This window comes from Lissotriton helveticus, chromosome 5_1 (assembly GCF_964261635.1).
Source record: "Lissotriton helveticus chromosome 5_1, aLisHel1.1, whole genome shotgun sequence".
Lineage (NCBI taxonomy): Eukaryota > Metazoa > Chordata > Amphibia > Caudata > Salamandridae > Lissotriton > Lissotriton helveticus.
The window spans coordinates 464,855,446-464,879,581 of NC_136065.1; the positions used below are offsets into that span (position 1 = coordinate 464,855,446).

Sequence of the window (24,136 nt, forward strand, 5' to 3'; positions counted from 1 at the left end):
GGCATAATAAACAGCAAACAGATGCAGATTCAGGAGCCTGCCTTTTTATGTAGACTTTTAGCAGTCCTTTTTATCAACCAGAGCTTATTTAACCGCATGCGTGCTAGCGGTTTTCCCGCTGCGATTTAAAAAAACCCGCGTTACATGACGAGCTCAGCTCGTCATCCGCGCAGCGCAGGTTACGCTCATGACGAGCTGAGCTCGTCATGAGCGCCGAAGGGGTTAACACACAAATAACTTGATATTCCACACACAGAACATATTCATGTCAGTAGTGAAATCAAATGAATGAAGAATATTGTTGATTAATAAAAATCATTACAATCTTACGAGTATTGTAATTGGCACAGTATCTGGGGCAAACAAAAGTACTAAATTTACTAGCGACAGTACAGGGGATTGTTTATAACGTGACCAGGAGGATACAATCCTCTGGTTTTGATACATGAATGGTTTATTGAAAGAACTGGAGAAAAATTTTAATATCTGGGCTCCTGACAGTATTTTGGAATTTAACAAGAAATAACCAAGTACCGTTCTTCTAGGAAAAAAGGAGGCCTATAGAGAACTAACTGAAAGAACTAAGGCCCCAGTGGAGAGTTACTGCAAGGGCCAGATACAACAAGGGATACATGGTTGTATGATAAGTGGGATTAATAACCAGGATAGATTTTACTTGACCCGATTACGCTTCCAGTTACTTCATCACACTGTTGCATTTCCCATTTCAAAAGCATGACCTTCAAATTACCTACGTGCCCATGTGATGGAAAAACTAGGCAATCCACAATGAACTTTATGTTGTTCTACAAATTTAAAAAAGATGTTAGACTTAGGGCCTGACTAAGAGTTTGGCAGTCTTGGAGTGGGCCACCACGCCAGCACCCCACTCCAAGACCGCCAAACCTGTAGTCATTTTCCTCCCCAGATTAGGAGTTGTAATCCTGACGGGTGGGGCCACTGCAGTGCCTTTCTAAGGCTCACAGGGGAGCCTTAGAAAGGCACTGCAGGTCGTGCCTGCACAGACAGAAAAAAAAAATGTTGTGCATTTCTGTATGTGCAGAAACAGAGGGTGCAAAACATACAGGGGGCAACACATGTGCCCCCTTGCACTCACCCCCATGCACAGAGGCAACAGGGGGCCCTGTAGGGCCCTCTTAGTTTTCGCACTTCCACCCTTTTCATGGCAGGTTCACCACCATGAAAAGGGCTGCAGCAAGAAAACTTGTCAAATGCTTGGCGGTGCGGCAGCATCATTACAGCCTCACACTGCTGCGCCACCACCGCGAGATCAAGGGTCCCTGGCAGTTATAGCAGCTCCAACGCCGTAGTTGTAATACAGCGGGTAAATTAAGTATTTGAGCTTCCACCTTCTTTATATACAGATTGCCCAATTTGAATGTGTGGAATAAGAAGTGTCATTCATCAGGACAGTTGCCACTCTGTGCCTAGAAGGAAGAATTCTTAGAACATTTAGGGCCAGATGTAGGTGGCCCAATACCGGTCAGTAACGGCCGAAATTACCGAATTTCGGCCGTTACCGACCGGTATTGGGCATTTGGGACGTGGGTGGCCTAAATTGCAAATTCGGTAATTTACTGTTTCGGTATTTTAAGGAATCGGTAAATTACCGAATCCTTAGAATACCGAATCTATAAATTACCGAATCTGCAATGTAGGGAGCACTCAAATGAGTGCTTTTCCCATTTTAGGATCCGTTATTGACCACCAACTATAAGTTGGCGGTAAATAAGGAATACCTTTAAAAATGCAAATCTGTGCATTTTCAACTGTGCCATGTGGCAGACATACATGCCCTTAAGGCATGTATGTGTGCCACATCTGCACACAAGCACGATTCAGGGGTGCAACAGTGTGACAAAGTGACACCCTTGAATGTTTCCCCCATTTTACCGAATCGGTATTTACCGATTTGGTAATTGCCATTCATTCCTATGGGCCTCCAGGCCCATAGGAATGAATGGCAATTACCGAATCGGTAAATACTGATTCGGTAAATACCGAATCTTACCAATTCGGTAATTTTTACTGAACATTTATCTACATCCCATTTACCTATTCTTAAATACCGAATCAGTAAAATTCGGTATTTAGGAATAGGTAAATTGGGATTACCTACATCTGGCCCTTAGTATGCTTATGTCAACTTTTATTACCTGTGAGGAAAACTTACTTGAAGCCCAAATTTATAAAAACTTGTTATAAACAATTATTATTATTATTATAATAAAAACTAACCGGTAGAACTAATTCATGAAGCAATTAGACATTGTTTTTCTACTAATAATAAGCAATTTATTGGGAAGTTTATGACATTTTTACACTAGGCGTGTCATTTTAGATAACCTATGTTTTTTTTTAAACTTTCTAGTATTTATGCTGATTCTGCTGTTTTTATGATTGCAATTGGTATTTTATTACATCCATGCAACACATTTTGTATTCATTCAAAGAAGGTGGGTGAAATATGTGACAGGTGAGCCTAAGACTTTTTTTTAACGCCAATTGTAAAATTTACGTCAATGTGCCATGCATTTGGCTCAAAGTCTAACTTTGTCACATTAAACTTCAAATTGTTCCACTAGAAAAAGCACCCCCATCCCCCAGCCCCCAACCCGGCCAAAAAAAGAAAACCCAACACGTTATTACCCCCAGACACTAGGCGATCTGAAGCTCGGTGTGGATGTTGGCGCTAGTTAGCGAGGGTGACCTGGTGAGGATGGCAGAGACACGGGACATGCTAGATAAAGGGAAACACCTGAACGGGTGCACAGACTGCTCTGACGAAGACCTCATCAGTCGCGGGGAGGGGCGCTTACTGGTAGTGAGCAAGAAGCACAAGAAGGGGGGTTACATTAGTGAGATGCACCCGTCAGCGGCGAGGGACCTGATTAGGCAAACCCATGGATCAAGTGCATTGCCAGTGACTAGGCCTCGCTTCGGAGAGCACAAGTCACGAAACCCTGTGGCGGTAAGCAGACATGGCGATGTTAGGCGAGTGGGGAGACATCGGCAGTGAGGACCCGATTGGGTGAGTTGCCATAGACGAAGACGCCCCGATTAGGCTTGCTGAGTGTGAGGTGTATCTCAGCAGGAGAGAGCGCAGGGAACGGTGGTGAGGTATCTGGGTTGGCGGGGTGTACCAGAGTGTGAGGTGTACCTCAGCAGGAGACAGCGCAGGGAACGGTGGTGAGGTAGCCGGGTTGGCGGGGTGTACCCGAGTGTGAGGTGTACCTCAGCAGGAGACAGCGCAGGGAACGGTGGTGAGGTAGCCGGGTTGGCGGGGTGTACCCGAGTGTGAGGTGTACCTCAGCAGGAGAGAGCGCAGTGAACGGTGGTGGGGTAGCCCCGTCGGCGGGGTGTATCCGAGTGTGAGGTGTACATCAGGAGAGAGCGCAGGGAACGGTGGTGAGGTAGCCGGGTCGGCGGGGTGTATCCGAGTGTGAGGTGTACCTCAGCAGGAGACAGCGCAGGGAACGGTGGTGAGGTATCCGGGTTGGCGGGGTGTACCCGAGTGTGAGGTGTACCTCAGCAGGAGAGAGCGCAGGGAACGGTGGTGAGGTAGCCGGGTTGGCGGGGTGTACCAGAGTGTGAGGTGTACATCAGGAGAGAGCGCAGGGAACGGTGGTGAGGTAGCCGGGTTGGCGGGGTGTATCCGAGTGTGAGGTGTACATCAGGAGAGAGCGCAGGGAACGGTGGTGAGGTAGCCGGGTTGGCGGGGTGTACCCGAGTGTGAGGTGTACATCAGGAGAGAGCGCAGGGAACGGTGGTGAGGTAGCCGGGTTGGCGGGGTGTACCCGAGTGTGAGGTGTACATCAGGAGAGAGCGCAGGGAACGGTGGTGAGGTAGCCCCGTCGGCGGGGTGTATCCGAGTGTGAGGTGTACATCAGGAGAGAGCGCAGGGAACGGTGGTGAGGTAGCCCCGTCGGCGGGGTGTGTCCGAGTGTGAGGTGTACATCAGGAGAGAGCGCAGGGAACGGTGGTGAGGTAGCCGGGTCGGCGGGGTGTATCCGAGTGTGAGGTGTACCTCAGCAGGAGACAGCGCAGGGAACGGTGGTGAGGTAGCCGGGTTGGCGGGGTGTACCCGAGTGTGAGGTGTACCTCAGCAGGAGACAGCGCAGGGAACGGTGGTGAGGTAGCCGGGTTGGCGGGGTGTACCCGAGTGTGAGGTGTAGCTCAGCAGGAGAGAGCGCAGGGAACGGTGGTGAGGTAGCCGGGTTGGCGGGGTGTATCCGAGTGTGAGGTGTACCTCAGCAGGAGAGAGCGCAGGGAACGAACGGTGGTGAGGTAGCTCCGTCGGCGGGGTGTACCCGAGTGTGAGGTGTACCTCAGCAGGAGACAGCGCAGGGAACGGTGGTGAGGTAGCCCCGTCGGCGGGGTGTATCCGAGTGTGAGGTGTACCTCAGGAGAGAGCGCAGGGAACGGTGGTGAGGTAGCCCCGTCGGCGGGGTGTATCCGAGTGTGAGGTGTACCTCAGGAGAGAGCGCAGGGAACGGTGGTGAGGTAGCCGGGTTGGCGGGGTGTACCCGAGTGTGAGGTGTACCTCAGCAGGAGACAGCGCAGGGAACGGTGGTGAGGTAGCCCCGTCGGCGGGGTGTATCCGAGTGTGAGGTGTACCTCAGCAGGAGACAGCGCAGGGAACGGTGGTGAGGTAGCCCCGTCGGCGGGGTGTATCCGAGTGTGAGGTGTACATCAGGAGAGAGCGCAGGGAACGGTGGTGAGGTAGCCCCGTCGGCGGGGTGTGTCCGAGTGTGAGGTGTACATCAGGAGAGAGCGCAGGGAACGGTGGTGAGGTAGCCGGGTCGGCGGGGTGTATCCGAGTGTGAGGTGTACCTCAGCAGGAGACAGCGCAGGGAACGGTGGTGAGGTAGCCGGGTTGGCGGGGTGTACCCGAGTGTGAGGTGTACCTCAGCAGGAGACAGCGCAGGGAACGGTGGTGAGGTAGCCGGGTTGGCGGGGTGTACCCGAGTGTGAGGTGTAGCTCAGCAGGAGAGAGCGCAGGGAACGGTGGTGAGGTAGCCGGGTTGGCGGGGTGTATCCGAGTGTGAGGTGTACCTCAGCAGGAGAGAGCGCAGGGAACGAACGGTGGTGAGGTAGCTCCGTCGGCGGGGTGTACCCGAGTGTGAGGTGTACCTCAGCAGGAGACAGCGCAGGGAACGGTGGTGAGGTAGCCCCGTCGGCGGGGTGTATCCGAGTGTGAGGTGTACCTCAGGAGAGAGCGCAGGGAACGGTGGTGAGGTAGCCGGGTTGGCGGGGTGTACCCGAGTGTGAGGTGTACCTCAGCAGGAGACAGCGCAGGGAACGGTGGTGAGGTAGCCCCGTCGGCGGGGTGTATCCGAGTGTGAGGTGTACCTCAGCAGGAGACAGCGCAGGGAACGGTGGTGAGGTAGCCCCGTCGGCGGGGTGTATCCGAGTGTGAGGTGTACCTCAGGAGAGAGCGCAGGGAACGGTGGTGAGGTAGCCGGGTTGGCGGGGTGTACCCGAGTGTGAGGTGTACCTCAGCAGGAGACAGCGCAGGGAACGGTGGTGAGGTAGCCCCGTCGGCGGGGTGTATCCGAGTGTGAGGTGTACCTCAGCAGGAGACAGCGCAGGGAACGGTGGTGAGGTAGCCCCGTCGGCGGGGTGTATCCGAGTGTGAGGTGTACATCAGGAGAGAGCGCAGGGAACGGTGGTGAGGTGCGTGTGAGGTGCACCTGTCACCGGCGAGGACCTGGAGAGGCACGCGCAGCAGTCAGGCGCACCTGTTGGCGGCATGGATGACATCGGAGCACGGAGATGCACCTGGCAGTGGGGGAGGGGCATGCGGCGCTCCACTCATCCCGGGCCTGGCGCGGAGGGAAACAAGCTTCTGCGCTGAACGACAGCCAATTAAAGTCAATCAGAAAAAACAGCCAGCTTAATGAGTGTGGGTAACTAAGGAAAATTATAACACACAGCAGCCCCTCCCCCCACACGCGCTGCCTCCTGAGACGACATAAGCTTTTGTCACTTGGCACCCCGGGACATCCATTTCCTAGCAACGGAGGCGTGCGACCCTGGCTGCGGCTGAGAGCTCCGGCGCGGAGGGGAGGGGAGAAGGGAAGGATCCGCAGTGCAGACAACCACCGTCGATGCCTCTGGGCTCGTCTACAGGGCACGGGGCAAGGCGGCGGCGCGGCGTCTCTGGGAGGCTGGAATGAACGGGCTCAACGCGCAGCTCAGTTAATCGAGTAAAAGGCACACAAATACATACTCCACCTCAATCCCTCTTCACCCAGATCGGGAAATGGAAGACTGGGACCACAAACTAGCAACCGTCCGGGAGTACCAGCCGCTTGGCCTCCTGCTGCCTTTTCTGAGCGTGATGCACTCCAGTTTCGGAGTTGACATCTAGTGGATGAGGACGAGTGGTTCGCCCTCCGTAGTGCATGTACGTAATCTTCAGTATGGCCTGCAGCTTCGGCGATTTAGAGGTAGGCCAGCTGCTGGAAGGCTTGCGATATGCAAATGCACGTTTACGTAAGACCAGGAGCAAAGGTGCGGTAAGTGCATATTCTTTGACCTGGAGCCAGTGAAGGGAGTTCATGGTTGCAAAGATGACATTTGAGCTCCCCAAGCCAATACAAGTATCTCTGTATTCAGTGCTTTAAATAGGCCGGTACGGAGCACCGGCACTTTTTCATTTTGAGAGGGAGACTACCGGCAGTTCTCAAGTGTTGTAATACTTTTAAATTGAGAGTACCAGCACTTCTCAGCAACAAGCAGGTATAGAGTACCTGCACTTTTATTTTTCTATTTCAAGTACTGCCTGTATTCAAGATCTGCAGCATCCCAGAGAGCAGACATTGGTGGCAAATCGCATGCTTCCTGTCAGTGTTGACTGGGCTCCTCAGTTGTGTACTGTGAGCAGGCTTGCGTAAAGAGGCCAAAGAGGAACGAGATGAATGTATGCAACACCTTTGAATTTTATAGACACAGTCAGTTCAGCATGCAACTCGCTCTTAGTGAGGTAATGTAGGCAATAACTTGCGTATGCTCCCCACCTTCCTGAATTATATCAAAAGCAGTGGCGGCTCCTCCACTATAGCGGAGGAGCGTCACCTCACTGCTTTCAAGCAGTGCGAGAAGAGGAAACATAACATGATAACTTTTAGTTATTATCATGTTAGGTTTCCTTTGCGGGCGGGGCTGCTCTGCTCACGGAGCCGTGCGCAATGACTGGTTGGTCCTCACGGGCCGCCCAAAACAGTCATGCGCACTGCCCTGTTCCCCATGCAGGCTGCATTACAGCCTGCATGGAGAACATGCCCACGCCTACAGCCCCTGGCTGGTCACGGCGCTCAGACCAATAACAACGCTGGACTACAGCGTTGTGATTGGCTTTGGGGAGGGAGCCTGGCTGCCTACTTCCTGTTCCTGGAAGCAGACTGAGGAGAGCAGGAGCACAGAAGACACGAATGAGACCCGGCCTCGAGGTAAGTTTTTTTGTTGTAAATTTCTAACCCCCGCAAGCACCCCCATGACCACCCCAGCCACCTGCGAGCAATGCTGGCCGCCACAAATCACAAGTGCCACCTATGTATGTGGATAGTAGTCGGGTAACATGGCAGATTCCCTGGGGAACCCACTGCTAGGATAATGGTTGCCGACGAGATATTGGACACCAGCTTTAACTAGTGCAGACAATCAGTTCGGAGGGATTTGAAACACTACATCATCCCATTAGTCCCACTGCTATGTGGAGTCACTGAAGGATAAGGTCAACAACCGAGAAAAAGCAGCAGCAAGGTAGCGTAGGAACAAGATAAACGCAGGGTTCTAGTAGTTAGTGGACCTTTTTCTTATATTAGTGATGGAATTGGTGCTTTACAAGCAGAATGGGTGAAGCAACCAGAGTAGTAGTGCTGACCAAACCACGACACATGCTTGGTGACTATTACAAAGTGATCTCTTTTTGGGAGGTCACCTTCAGTTTTTATTTTATTTTTGGCACTCGCCTGCTGGTAATATTGAACTCCCAACAAGGGGACACTGCTATCCAGTGCACAGTGTGTGCTCTGACCCTTAAAACTTGTGGACATTTCAAAACCTGATTGGCATATTTTATTTTCCTATAAGCCATAGTATATATTGCATAAACACAGCTGTGACACGGGGCGTTCTAGGCCACTTGTGGATCCAGCACTTTTTGTGCCATCTACTACAGTGGCAGTGAAAACATACCTTTAGGCATAACCCTCTATGAGTCTATGGCGTGACAGCAGCAACTTGAACCCTACTGCACAGACCTGAAAAGATCACTCTTCTGACCGGCAGGAAAACCGAATTTTAAATAAACAAGTCACCTGTAAGTGCACCTTGCTACCCACAAGGTAGGGTGCATAAAACACAAGAGTAAACATGTGTGACATTGCAAGTGGCAAGTTCCCCAAGGGACTAGACCCAAAATGATAGTCACTGGTTAGATCAGACTGTAGCTCGCACACAGGTGGAGTCAAAGTATAGATCTATACTTTATCTATAACTTTTGACTTGTACCAGCTGCAGACTACATTCAAAGACCTACTTTCATATTTAACACAAATTCAAACTAATGGTAACGTAAGATTGGTATTAAGTATCCGGGAAATATAACTGTTGGAAAACATTCTTTCCACTGCCTGAAGCTGCTGGAGGCCAATTTGCATTAGCTCTGCAGCACTGGCCCAGCGTTATACTTGGTCCGAATGACATGTGAAATTCCTACCAGGAGCTACAAAATTGGTTGACAGGAATAGGCAAAGAGGACTCAACGGTGCGCAGCAGAATATGTAGATTGAGGGCTTTGGGCATCCTCTTGACACCACAGTATCGAATTCAATCTGACAGGTCTGTTTGAGCCACATAAAACCATTTGGTGTAATTGTAAGGGAGAGAAAAGGATGCCAGAACGACAGTTAGGTATTCCATGTCGGGGATGCGACAGGACGCTGCCATTGTCCTACCAGACCTCGGTCACTTAGTTTGTTGTGGGTACAGAGCCTGCTTCAAACTGAATTTTAGTGTCTGAAGCGGGACGACGCTGGGGATTACAAGAGTGCACTACACACTCGCAACCATCAGAACCCAGTTTAGTGTGCCCGAATACTTTCGCTATCTTGTAAATGCCCTGGCACATTGCATTTCGGCCTACTGATTAAGTGGGCAGGTTTCCCCTGAGAACATTTACTCCAGTGGTTAGGGAGTGCCCAGAAGCACCCGACCCCCTAGCTGATGCCAGGAAGAAATATGACATTGGCATGTACACTCTTCAGAACAATTTGGGGACCTGGAGTAGAACATAAGAGGACTGGACCTACTGTCTGATCTGTGGGGAGCACTAAAGGGCCTAACCTGCACCCCCTTGTAACCAGGTAAAGAAGTAGACTCCAAGGGTCAGTTGGCTGACTTCATGTGTGGGTATAGGGACAAAAAGTTCCGAGAGGCCTTTGTCCTACAACTCCCAGCTGACCAGTGACCACTGGAACTTGAGCTGGACTTTGCTGTGACCGATGTCTGGCACCATGTGAACCTCTAGGCGCCCCCCTACCCCAAGGTAATAGGGGACTTAGACTTGCACTCCTGTGCTTGCTTGGGCACCAGGAAAAACTTTGGACATCTTTTCTTAAGAGCTCCAGAGAACAAGGGGACTCGCCACAAAAGTAACCGATCAGCAGTTCTACGGCGTCAGACTGAGTCTCTGCTACGAGACATTTTTCAGAATCTTTCAGAAAAAAAGACCAAGTCCATTTCTGTTTTGGGAGTTTGAGGTTTTTGCTTGAAAAAGTTGGAGCCTTATCAGAACCAACCTGGGCAGGTATCCAACCAGCAGTTTCAAAACGGCACGTTGAATTTCACATTTGTTCCTCTGGAAGACAACTTTTTTCAAAATAAAGACCTAGTTACTTCTTGGATAAGGATTTTTCATATTTTTTACTTACAGACTTTCACTGGGAGCAATCCACATGCTGTATACGACCAGGGCTAGCGGTAAGTCTTAAATGGCACCTAGGTACCAGTCCACTATCTACACAGACCATTATTGGCGCTCTGTGCTTTTTGTCACGATTTTCACTTATATCTAAAAATTCACGCATCTCGTTCCCCTTATTAGAGACTTTTTTTCGTTTTGGTATTATTGTTCTTATAAAATAACTATTTTAAAATTGCTTTAGGAATTTTATTGTGCGTTTGTGTGACCTTTTCTAATATGTATGCACTGCTTAAATACTTTACACATTGCCTTTGATTTAAGCCTGACAGCTGTGTTCCACGTTGCCAGGGGTTGAGAACTGGTTTATTTTATTTGTGTGACACGTAGCCTCATCTTTCGAGGTGGACCCCAGTCACTTTCCTACAGGGACCACTTAGTCAATGGTCTTAGCTATGCGTAGGAGCCTGGAACCAGGCCAGTTGCTTGCAGGACATTCCAGGACTGCATTTTTATTTTTCAAGATGGCATGATTGACCTTCTTTGGAGACTACCACTTCACTGAGGAGACAACAGGTTTCTTTGGTAATTTGGGAAGGCAGGAAGATTTAATTTTGCATGACAAATGTACATAGCAGTAGGAACTGGTGAAGCTTTTATGGATATTTTTTATTTTGGTAGCAGAAGTGAACGATGCCGGTCTGAGCTCATAAAATGTGACCATTAGAAGCGTGTTCTTGACAGAGTCACCCAGAGGCCACCAGGATGCTGTAACCAAGAGCCTCAGGTGTTGAAAGGAAGAAAAGACCTGTTCCGTCACACTATTGCTTGTGAGGCATTTAGAGAGGTTGATGGCCTGGTGAGTTTCCACAAGATTTAAGCGTTTGGGAGATACGATTTTAAAGCCTTTAATATTTCGCTATTCACATAAAACTTCCACTATTCATCATTACCAAGTGGTCTGATTACAGAAGCCATTCAGTAGTCTGTTTTGAAGTTCAAATCTGCATGGCCATGGTGCACCAGAAGCACTCAATTTCATCAGCAGTGAGTTGCTTCCGTGGCGTGCAGCGACTTCCTGGTTAGCAACAGTTTTTAGAGGAGGCACAGTATTTTTTTTACTGCACTCATGGGTGAGGTCTGGCTGCTTCGACCAATTCCCTTTGTAAAATTACTAGTTGCAAATAAGAGGACCTTCTATTCAACAAAAGCCAACAGAAAAGTTTAGAATGCCTGCCATTCAACCACTACGGTCTCAATAGCGCCACAATGCCGAGCAATGGGCAAATATAGCAATTTTAAAGTTACAAACAGATTCGCACCAGAGCCAGGTCGGCTGAGAAATACTTTCATTCTCACTGCCTGCTCCCCCACTTTAGAACTTCAAGTCCGCTTCCCCTTTATGCATTTCCCCAAATGCCTAAAACAATCTGTAAGCTAATCAATATCGTAAAATAAGTTTGAAGTCAATCTAACAAAAACAATTTAGGCCTATAAACGTACAGGCTGGCACATTGCAGTAGAAAAGCCCAATTCTAAGGCACATTTCTCACCAATACAAACAAATATTAGATCATGGCTTAGGACGATTCAGCAAATGTCTTCATGCCACCATCAGACAACCAGTCCTATGCAAGTTTGTCGCACTCAGCACCACTATAAGCATATCATGCCAAACTGGATAACACTATTAAATAAAGATTCCACAAATTGAAATTTAACCGCTCATTTCTTCCACGATTTGGGACAATTTGTCTTTTTAATTAAAAGCCAAGCATCCCATTTCTCTGGATTACACCTCATCAGGGTTTGTGTAACACTGAATTACAGACTGTCACGGCAGCGGCGACACAGTAAACAGCAATTAGGGTCTCGGCCAATAAGCTCTTTATAGCGTCCAATTATAGAATGCCATCTAAAGCTGCCTCCTGCACAATGCCGGAAGGGGAATAGCACCCTCCGTCGTAGATGCATTTCAGACATCAACTTCAAAGCATGTGCCACAAAAGAGCATAGACTGGATGAGGCCTCCTCTCCAGCACAACAGCTAGATGACCATACCAACAGGATGTCACAAATTAGAAGAGAAGCACGGAAGCAGGACATTCCAAGCCAGTAAGTGCCGCCTTACCACAGCCTCAAAGGAAGAATGCTCAATTTCAGAAACCGAGCTTGCCAATGAGGCACAAATGTTAGGCCTTCCACTGTTTTTTTATTTTAAATTAGTTAGGGATGATGTTACAGTCAAACCAATAGGAGAAGTGCAAATTAGGACATAAAACACATCCACCATTGCTATGCAAATGCAGCAAAAATGATGCAACCAACATTGTTAAAGTAGTTCAAAGGTAGCATCATTTCAAGCAATCCAGCATTACAGTTATTACCAATCCCTACATCACCATTGTTCAATGGTAGTAGCTATGATTAAATGGCAAAGTGAAGTGAGATGGGAGGTGGTTTGAAGCGAGGAGTGATAGCGTCACAGCAGTAACATAATAAAATGGCCAATGTCTGAACATAAAATATTCACCTAAAAAGTATTCCATTAATTAACACCACAAAAATGTCACACGATAGCCAACTACGTTTAAGCAAGCCCAACTGCCTTTGAAATGTGACCCAAACAAATAGGCTAAAGTAGATGGAAAAGACATATACCATAAGACGAAATGGGAGCAGGTCTAGGCTATGCTTCGAAAATAAAGTTAGCTCTTTTCTTGAGCAGAATCCCACAGTTCTAGCAATGGTACTGAAATATATTTTTGGCAAAATTCTGAAAAGATACACGAGTGAGCAACCTCGAGATACAAGTGTTTGCTTTTTAGGCAGTGTCTTAATGCTCCCATATCAGTCCGTGTATTTACTGAGCCCTGGGATGCAGCATTCTCAAAAGACCCTCTGTGCTTGCTCACAGGAAGCATTATACGGTTTCAGTGTAGAAGGGTCAGGCGACACTCAGGCAGCAGGCCCAAAGAGCAGGTCAGTTGACTCGCCTTGTGTAGACTCAAGTTAGGCTTTTCAACCAGAGGGAGTGTGCATAAGGGTTGAGCAGCAGGGTTTTAGAAATGCTCTAAATCTGGGACGAGGGCAGCCTATAATATCGGAAAGAATTGGTGCCCCCGCCCCGCCCCTTACCCTCCCCGCGGATCTCCATGATGAATCATCATCTTTCTCAAGTTGTATGGACACACCTTGATGTTAGTCTTGCCGTCTGAACAGCAGCAGTGTGGGCTGTGATCTACAGAGACAGTTTCCCTGGATTTAAGAATAATCACCACTTAAAAACGAATTCCACCTGGCTGTCATCCTATAAAGCCTAATAATCGCCCTATTGTATGTCCTGGATTTGGGCCTACAGATGTGTATGAAGTAATGCCAAATGTAGCGTGGATTGCAAATAAGAGGTAGGCAATTGCACAAGGAAAGGTGTTCTACTGCAATTTCGGAGAAAAGCCTCAGACGTAGAGACTTTCAGTGCCTTGTGTGAAACCAGCCGAGCTTCCGATGCCTCACGGCAGAGGGATGGCTTCCTGCTTCAATGCTGAATTAGGACGAGTTTGGGGATTTAAACTGCAATTAGAAGTATGGGATGTCATCTACATTAAATGCTTTGGTGCGAAACTGCCTGTGGGACGTCTAAGGAGGTCTTAAAGAATATGGGACATGCTTGACCTTCAAGAGAAGAGATCTAACCAGCTTTACTGCGGCCACCTTTGTCTGGGGTTCAAGTTATTGTCTGGATGAGAGGCTCAGGATGCAGCACAAGTGTTTCACTAAGGGGACACCCTCAAACAAGGCAGACCTACACCAGGAACTTTTTAAGACCCAAGGCCCAACAAATATTGAGTGCACTTTGTGTCAGGCCAGGATACCAGCAGATTGGCAAGCTCTCCTTAGTACAGGGATTCCAATAACAACCACCTTGGAGAAAACCTCTAGAAAGGAACATACTAATTTTCTTTCCTTTTTTCTGAATTTTCCCACTATCTTCTAAAACCTTCCAAGAACACTGCCAACAGTTTGACAGAAGTGGATTGGATCAAATATCCTGGAAAGGGAAGTGCACAAATTACATATCTTAACTGGAATGAGCAACAGGTACAGTCAGTTAACAGACGAATGCAGAACCACCACATACAAAATCACTGGATATACTGTGGAACAAACAAAAAACTGGAAAATCCACTAGATACAAGGCCAAACGAAAGAAAGCTTCTCCAGACAGCATATGGCTCACAACCACTCTGCAAGGTAAATGAAAGACTAATTATGTACTGAGGCAGAATGGGTGGGTGTAATGCCTCATGATAGAATTGCGGTTATTTCACCATAGGACAAACGCCAATGCACTCTGGGTGCGTGTTTCCCCCCCATAGTGATTGTACCATTTCCTCTTCCTCTTTCGCCATGCACCTTTGTTTTTTTGTCTCACATTTTCCCATGGAAGAGCGTCTGACACTTTTTTTTGTAGTCCCCCATTCTGGTTTTCTTTACATGGGATGTCCACCAGCACCCCCCTACTTCCTCTTGCAACCCTGCATATGCTTTTCACACACCTGCTTCTCCCACAGTTTTTTTTTAATGAGGTGCACTGAAGGTGCTGAAATGTCCGTCGAAAGGCAGATCACAGCATAAAGGCTGCAAACACCCATGCTAGGACTCTCAAAGTACTAATACTCCTGCATCTGAGCTGCTCACTGCCATTGAACAATTCGCTCACAGGACTGAAGAGGCTAGAGCAGAGATTCCGTTTTGCAGAATTCATATAGCACTTAATAACCGCAAAGCACCAGTGAAGCGCTTTGTGTCATTGGGTTCTTGGGAGATCTTTTGGAGCGGATGATTGATAGGGTGTTGGGTTGTACTCTATGCTTTTTGTACGGCGTTGGAATGGGTGTGTGAGGGTATAAGACATACTCCAGAGACCATGTGGATAACTTGGACCAGAACTTAAGCATGTGGTGTTGCAGAAAGCATGTGGTGTTGCAGAAAGAAGCGAGAACTGACACAGTTACACATTTCAGTACCTAGAAGTGGTCTGCAAAACAGAATGATGTGAATAAAAATAGATAGGTTTTTAAGGCTCTCTGAAATTCAAGCAGGTTGCCAATTCTTATAGGAATCCATTTCCAGAGCTTGGCTGTGTGGACTCCAAAAAAGTTTCTGAGACTGCAAGACTTTTTCAAGGGTTATGTGTTTGAAAAATAGGGTTAAGCAGCGACCTAGTTTGGCCCGAAGGGAACATTGGAAGCAAACAAATCAATGAAAGTTCCTATTACGGATAAGGAACAAGTTACTTACCTGTAACTATAGTTCTCCAGAATTGGAATCTTTCATAGATTCACATGCTTGAATCATTCCCGTCGTCTAGATGGGAGTTCCCGGTATTATAAAATTATTGTCCTAGAGACATGAACATAAGGCTCTAGGCCTTAAAATCTTTTATAACATATCACTGTCCTTTAGTAAAAAAAGGACCACACTTAAAAGTTAACCAATCAGAAGAGACCATCATGTAGAACCTTCCTGCGAGAAGCTCCAGTCCCTCAGATTTTCCAAGCACAAGTGCGCGTAAATAGAAACAAGCATTGGCATAGCCAATAGGTCTCGCTTGTGGGACCTTATAAGTATTTAGTTTTGCAGCACAATATCCTTGTTGCACCAAGGATATTGTGCTGCAAAACTAAATACTTATAAGGTCCCACAAGCGAGACCTATTGGCTATGCCAATGCTTGTTAAACTGTATCATTGCATGCAACGCATTGCCATCTCTGTTGCACCTTGGAAAACGGCTCGTGAAGTAAAACCGAATTGAGTTTTTAAACTGTATCATTGCATGCAACGCATTGCCATCTCTGTTGCACCTTGGAAAACGGCTCGTAAAGTAAAACCGAATTGAGTTTTTAAACTGTATCATTGCATGCAACGCATTGCAATCTCTGTTCTATCTCATTGAAGCATTTAAAAAGAAGCTCCTGGCTTTGCTGTGGGGAGGGGGGGGAAAGAGAAATGCACGGCCGTGAAAGTGGCTGGAGGGGGGGCGCATTCCTTTGAAGTGTCGGGTCTGATGCAATTATGCGAGGCAGGCTGGTTAGGAAGCAAATGGCAAGGGAGGGAGGCTGAGGCTTTGATGTGGGGAGTCACAAGTGAAGTGAATAATTAGGGGAGGAGAACTGGCAGGCTGATAGGCAGAAGGCTCAGGCAAGCTCGTGCACGAAGGAGCTTGCTGTCACGTGATCTTAAAGAAAACTGCAGCGCAAGAAGCCCTTGGTTTCACGAGGATTTTCAGGACATGAATTCTCGCTCCGCTCGTCGCGAGACCTAAAAACTGACATAAGTGAGCCTTCTTCAGGGGAGGTGGGCGGGTCCCATGTGAATCTATGAGGATTCAAATACTGGAGAACTATAGTTACAGATAAGTAACTTGTTTCTTACTCCAGTATTGGAACTTTCATAGATTCACATGCTTGAATCAGAGTAGCTAGCAGTGAGTAACTTTTTCATGTCATCTATCACTACAAGAAGGGCATGCATGACAGTCTTATCCGAATAAATTAATATACTCCTATAAATACATACGCAAAACCATCTAAAGTATTACTTTTTGCCATAAACCAATGAAAATGAGAGACAGAGGATGGTGGGAAGGAACCAAGGTAGAAGGTTCACCTTATTGAAAGATGTCTGAGAACCGCTTGCTCCACTGCCACGTCTCGCTCATTCTCAGCATCCAAACAAGTAATGTCTGGTGAATGTGTGCAGTGTCCTCCAAGTTGCTGCTCTACAAATGTCAGGCAGGAATACGCCTGCAAACAGGGCTGTTGATGTAGACATCGCCCTTGTAGAGTAGGCACGGACTCTTGACGTCAGAGGATGGCCCGCTTGTTGATGACAGAATACAATTGTACTTGAAATCCATCTGGAAATACTCTGTTTAGTAATAGGGAAACCTTTTCTAGGTGCACTGTGTGGAATCAGGAGTTGATTTGACTTGAGAAAGATTTTGTCCTGTCCAAGTAAAATTTTAGGCACCTTTTAACATCTAGAGCGTGCAGAGCACGCTCCGCTGAGGTCTGTGGATTTGGGAAGAATGTTTTCAGAACAATTGGTTTGTTAAGATGGAAATAGGAAGGAACCTTAGGGATGAATTTAGGGGTTGTTTGTAGAATAATTTTGTCTTGTTTAAATTGCAAGAAAAGTTCTTCAGTAGTGAACGCCTGGAGTTCTTCAACTCTCCTCGCTGATGTGAGAGCCAGGAGTAGAGCCACTTTCCAGGATAGGAACTTCATGTCCGTCTTGTGAATAGGCTCAAATGGGTGTTTTATTAGTTGACAGAGCACCGTATTTAGTTGCCATGTAGGAGGAGGTGCCTTTACTGGAGGAAACATCCCAAAAAGCCCCTTAGAAACCGTTTCACTAGTCTGCAGGACCACAGAGATGGAGCATCAGCTGATCTGCAGAAACTGGAAATGGCAGCTAAATGAACTTTAATCGATGCCTGGGCCAAACCTGAGCGAGCCAAGAGAAGTAGATAGGGTAAAACTTCTTCAGGAGTGAATGGAGAGGATTGACTTTAGACAATGCACACCACATGCAGAATCTCTTCCATTTAAGCGAGTAAGTCCTGTTAGTGCTGTCTGCTCTTGCTTTAGCCAGCACCTGTCTGCACTCCTGTGGGATCTTTAGGTGCTGAAATTCTCGGAACTCACGAGCCAGGCTGAAAATTTCAGAGAACTGGGGTTCAGATGGCACACTTGTCCCTGGTTCATTGTTAAGAGAGATGGAAATGATCTGAGGTGTATATAGGAGACTTGGAAGAAAGTAGGTGAAGTTCTGTGTACCAGTGCTGTCGAGGCCAGACTGGAGCGATCAGAATGATAGCAGTGTCTGTGTCTTTTTTGATAGATTGTAAGGCTTCGTCAACGTAGCTGGCAAATAAATCTTCACCATAAGGAAGATTAAGAATCTTTGTGTGTACCTCCAGTCTGAATATGGTGGCTTTGAGCCAGACTTGACGCCTCAAGACAGCTGCTCCTGCTAGCTGGCTGAAACCAGTGGACACTACAACCATCGAGAAGTCTATCACTTCAGAGGCAGATCGTTCGCCCTCAAGAAGAATCGTCTTAGCTTCCTCCTTGTCATCTGGCGGAAGTTTATCCAAGAATGGTGCCAAGTCCGACAACATCTGCCTATTATAATGGCCCAGGAGAGCGAGAGAATTCGCTGTCCGTACTGTCTGAGCGGACATTGCTGAAAAACGCTTTCCAATGTTATTAGGCTTTCTTCCTTCTTTATCAGGAGGAGTCAGCAGAGCTGTAGGATTTTTAGAGCGTCCCTGCGCTGCTTGCGAGATCACAGAATCTGATTTTGTGTGACCGGTTAAGCAAGCTGGAGCATCACCCTGAGCTTTATATTTTTTGTCCAGTCTCAGCAACACTGGTGGAACAGTTGCTGGATTCTGCATCATTCTCAGCCCCTCCTTCAATATGTAATCAATAATGGGCAAAGACCTTACAGATTTCCTGTAAGGCTCTTTAAAGTCATACAGAAAACAGTGCTGCTGATGCACAGGTATTGGTAAAACAAAGTGCTTAGCCGCTCTCTCCAGAAGATTGTGGAAACCCACTATATCTTCCGGGGGTGAATCCGCTTGTAGGGGCGATGGAGAAGCCAGAGTGGGGATGATGTAGGAATCTCTCCTTCTCTCCCCACTTCCTCATCAGAAGATAACTGATGAGCAAGAGTAACTTGGGTAGTAGGCTGAAACCTAGAAGACTGTTTTTAGAGGGGAGCGAACCTGTGTTTGTGGGTAAACAGGTGGAGGAGGGGAGCCTGTTGGATGATCTGCTCTGGCAGAAATCTCCTCTTATAGTACGCCAGCATAAATTGCAGGTCTGTCATATGATTTGAAGGGAGATACATCATCTCCTGTTGGCGATATTGCTGCTGCAGAAGGTACTATTGGCGTCCATAAACATCATCTTCATCAGAATCCTCCTGATATTCAACATGAAGGTCCGATGGGCTCAAGGCTGCCCAAAAAAGACTATCATCTGCGGATCCCGCATCCTCAGCATTTTCGAGGAACTGAGATGGCAACAGAGCCTGCACCTGACTAGGCGAAGTTACAGCTGGAGTTAACTATAATTTTGAAATTTTAGGTTTTTCCCTCCTTGTCGACGGTGTCGTCGACGATTGAATTACCGTTGAAATCGCCTTCATTGACGAAGGCTGCTTTTCCTGCTCAGTCGACAATCATCGTAGACACTGCCGGAGACAGGGCCTTTCGTCAACGGTGAAGCCAATCACACTTCCGCCGTCGCCGCGCTTTCTCTCGTGGGCCAAGTCGTGGAAGAGGTCTCCTTCGACGGGATCGTCAACGGGATGTGTGTCATTGACAGGTGGGTCGTCGTCGGAAGTTCACCTCTCGACAACTAGGAAGACTTCGAAGATACGATTTGCCTCGTCAACGATAATGGTACGGTGCCCATTGACTATGTAGTCGACGAGGACATTGACGCTGCAGATACAGTCACTGTGTTGACTGAAGACGCAGTCGTCACCAGAATCAACTCAGAAGAGGATTTTCTCGTCGATGGTGGTGGTGTCATCGACGAGCTGCTCAACGGCGGAGCTGAAGTAGGTTTTTTGAAGGTATGCTTCAGTTTCATCGGTGGTGTTGGAGGTTCTGAAGCTGGTTTAAAAGTCTTCCTTTCTACATGGAAAGCTTTGCTGGTAGATCCAGTCTGTTTCAGAGTGGGCTCAACATATTTTTAAGACACTTTTTAGGTGGCTGTGACGATGAGCCAGCAGGGTCACCTAAAGCTAGTTTGAGGGATTCTTGAGGAAGATTTAGAAGATGCATCACTCTCCTCTTCAGAGACCACAGTGTCCCTGTTTTAAGGCCTCTGAAGCCACAAGAGATGCCTTCCCTCTCGGTCTTTAAGAGTTTTTGTAGAAAAGGTGTGACATACCTTGCACTTCTTAGGTTTGTGGTCAGGGTACAGGCAGTATAAGCAGTCCTTGTGCTTATCATCAATATGCAGCCTTTTCATCCTGCAAGACCCACAGGCTCAGAATAGACCTTTTTTAGGTGTCTCTGACATGGTGGATTTCAGTTTGAATCACCTTAAAAAGCCACTGAGTTGGTAGTAAGCTGAAAGGGTGAAAAAACTTCAAATCTTGAGAAAAGAAAGTGTAGACTCCCTTAGCACGACGTGCAGTAGACAATCTGAGGGACTGGAGCTTCTCTCAGGAAGGTTTTACAGAGTGGTCTCTTCTGATTGGTTAAGTTTTGTCCTTTTTTACTAAAGGACAGTGATAGGTTATAAAAGATTTTAAGGCCTAGAGCCTTATGTTCGTGTGTATAGGACAATTATTTTTATAATACCTGGGACTCCCATCTCGATGACGGGGAATGATTCAAGCTTTTGAATCTATGAAAGTTCCAATACTGGAGTAATTACATTTCCCCCAAAAGGGTTTGGGTTTATCATATTTAAGTCTACAGGTTGACACTACTCACATTTTTTTCTTTTAACAAAACAAAAAAAAACTAACTCCCTACACCCACTCCATCCCAAATCAGGGTCCAAACATGTGATTGACAGAAATCCAAATAAGGTTTTCAAGTAAAGCATGGTCGTTACAAGGCACTTTAGGCTATTGTAAGATTAGACATGATGGTGGACATGAACCGGGGGCAGAGTTTCAGCCTGAGAATCTAACAATTTTAACAATGGGACAAAACATGTGAGCTGCTCTGATCTAACCAGAATGACTGACTAAATATTAAGATTATGATTTCGAGTCAAAAGGAAGCATGTAAAAATCTTGTATCAGATAATGATTGCATTTAGTTTAAGTTCTGCAGTATTAAAAACAATGAAACTTTTTCCACAGCAAATACTTTTTTCGTAAAAACCTTGGTAACAAAAAGAACAGCCCTCTGCCTTTTAAACCACCTTGGTTTCTCCATGCCACGATCCCTCCTCCCATGTACAAATTACTAAGCAAGATTCACTTCTGGATCATTCTGATGCAGTGGAGACTAAAAGCGAAACACTTGTTTTGCACCTCAGCACCAGCCCCAAAAATATAACTAGTTTGACCGGGAGAAAGATCCTTGCATGGCCTGACCTCAGCACAATGGTGGTCTGGCCCCAGCATAATAGCCCGGCCCCAGCATAATGGCCCAACCCAGCACACTCCCCCAAGCTAGCTCGTCTACATCTCCTTGTTGGACATCTGGAAATGGAAGCAATAGATGCGAGCAGGCAGAAGCATGTATCAATTCATTATGCGCTAAAAAAGTATAGCAAGTGATATTGTTTTCTATGATATTTTCACTTTACAAGTTTTATTAAGACTATGATCACAACACATTCTACCAACTAATTTGCCTTTGTGGCCTTTAGTTGTGCCATTTACCTTTTAGGAGGGAGGTTGAGAAAGAACAGGAATTAGCTGCTTACTGGAGAGCAGGCTAACCACTTGACCTTCTCCACCAGGACAGAAAGGGAATTTAAACACCCAATTAGGAATCAATTTTACGATGATAAGTCGGAACTCTAATAGCAAAAATATTTAGAAGAGCACATCAGGGTTGATTCTCTGGATTGGCAGGTGGCAACATGCTGTGCTTATACTAGGGCACTAGCCTTTTCACCACTACACATACAGCTTGCAAAGGTCAAATATTACTAATACTCTTTTGCTGAGTTTTTTTTAAAGTAAATTCCTTTAAAAAACTCAGCAAAAGAGTATTAGTAATATTGTCTATTCAGAAAAACTTACTTTTACATGCAAAGAAAATAAAATTAGTACAAGGTTTGCCTAAAGTGAGATGCTGGGTGTCCAAAAGAGTAAGCAACAAGCACAATGTGCTAGACTCTTGTAAAGTTCAGTTCAGATTTAGAACTGTGCTTTGAAACCCCCTTACATAGCCGACCCCTGTAGATATGCTGTACCCAAAACACAACAAATTTGAGGTCTTAGATGGGGTGGGCTGACTTCCTGACCCTGCAGAGTCCATGGTCTCTTTGATCTCCCATCAAGATCCCCCCCCGTCAGATTAGGTTGTTTGGAGTGCCCGGTGCCCAAGGCAGGGTGTGCCATCAAAGTGGGGCTGATTCGACATTAACTAAGAATACAGCCCAGCTGGGATGCACAGAGGGCAGAGCGGGACTTAATGGAAGTTTAAGTTTCACCATAGCCTCTGAGCTACTTTGTCCTGAGAATGAGGGTGCTCCCAATACGGAGCAGGGAAATAGGGGTAGGAGGGGGTTCCAAGGACTGGAGTAAAACAGGCGCCTGCAAATATGAGCTATACAACTAGTATTACTAACACAGGATGTCTGCCCAGGGTGGGTAGCAGAGTTGAAAGTAGGTGGGGCTCTGCCAGATATTAAAACGTTGACAAACACAATCAAAGTTGCTTCCTGGAACGTGGCCAGCCTTAGGAATAAGCTATATTGCATCAAATGGGGAGCATACATAGACAAATATGATTTGGTACTATTCCAGGAAAAATGGTCTAAAGAAGAGCCAAGGTGTCCTGGTTATGTGGCATTTTCCAAACCTGCTGCATCTGGAGGAAGAGGTAGACCGTCTGGGAGGCTGACAAACTGGATTGTCACCTATTTAGGCTGTTTGGCAAAGAAGATGGAGTCCTCTGACCTTCTGTGTGTATTACTGGAATTTACCTCTGCTAGAATTCAAGTGTTGGTCAACGTATACTCAAGAACAGTCAGTAGGGGCCAAGAATCTTCAGTAGTGGATCAATTATCAATGCTCCTGTTTTCCCTTTCAAGGCATGACTTTACTATTATTGGGGGTGACTTCAATTGCCAATTAAAGCCACTGAGCATTAGACCGAGTGATGCCCTGGACGAAGAAGACAGGGCATTGGGCTATACTTGTCACAAACATACCCCCGTCCCTTAAAAAGTGGCCCTCTATAGCTCCACAGATCTTGGCTCTTACACTGAACCAGTCAATTAGGGCCTGCAACGGGCTGACAACATATGATAAACATGGGCACCCTACGTTTAATAGAGATGGGTCGGAGTCCATCTTGATTAAGTCTTTGTGGATACAAAAAAAATGTGGGCCTCGGTTCTAGATTTTGTTATTTTATCACAACACAACAGTGACCATAAGTAGATCTGCTATTGCAAGATGGGAACATGCAGGGGAGGCGCAGGGACCCACTCTGTTCTAGACTGTGCCTGTCAACATCAAGGAGACACATCCATTGGGGTAAAATACAGGCGTCCCCCAATTTCATCTCCAGCATTTATAAAATATGGGGACTGCTATGAAAGATTTGAGTGCTTATATGGAGGCATCAAACATAGAAAATAGGTTTAAGAAAGTGGCAGAGATTAACTCCATCTGTGTAGCTGCACTGAGGTATCTTTTTTATGTGGGAGCAAGGTCCAGAGAGATCAAACAAATGATCCCAAACTGGTATATTGAGCACTGTAGAAAAGCTATAGTAGCAATAAAATCGAAGGATGAACTCTGGATCTCAAGTGCTAGAACCATGTATAAGGATGCCATCAAACAGACCAAGACTGACTGGAACACGGCCAAATGAGAGCCTCTCCTACAAGACCTCAAGTATAAACACACAAGAGCATTTGGGGATATAGTTGTCTTTGACCTAGTTCCTAAGCCTAAACTCTGGTCTGTTCTGTCTAACATGGGGGTCCCCACTTACCGCCACAATATCAAGAGGCTGAATAGAAATTTGCACATGTTCGATATGGGAAATTGGGGGAGCTTTCTGAACATTTACCAGTAACGGAGGGGCATACAACAGGGCTGTGTGTTGGCTCCGACCCTATTTTGCTTGTACATCAACGGGCTGGTGGATACCTAAAATGGGGTAATTGACAACGATCCTCCAAGATTTGTTCCACCAAAATCCCAGCCCTGATGTTCACAGACTATATCCTCTTCCAAAATCTCCCTTGGGGATCCAAAGGTTACTCAATGGGTTTAACTCTTTTTGCATCGAGCGGGGTCTTCAGGTTAATGTCGCCAAGACAAAATTCATGGTTTTTAATTCTGTGCATTCCACCAGAACCAACCCCGTGTTGAATGAAACTCCGCTGGAGAGGGTCGCCATTTTTGAGTATTTGGGTATCACCCTCAACGAGCACATGGACTGGGCCATT

General features: G+C 46.8%; 1 protein-coding gene across 5 annotated transcripts in view; it reads right to left on the minus strand.

Annotated features, from left to right (window-relative positions):
• ADK (adenosine kinase) overlaps positions 1-24,136 on the minus strand; it is a 647,508-nt gene that overhangs the window by 206,881 nt on the left and 416,491 nt on the right. The window lies entirely within an intron of this gene.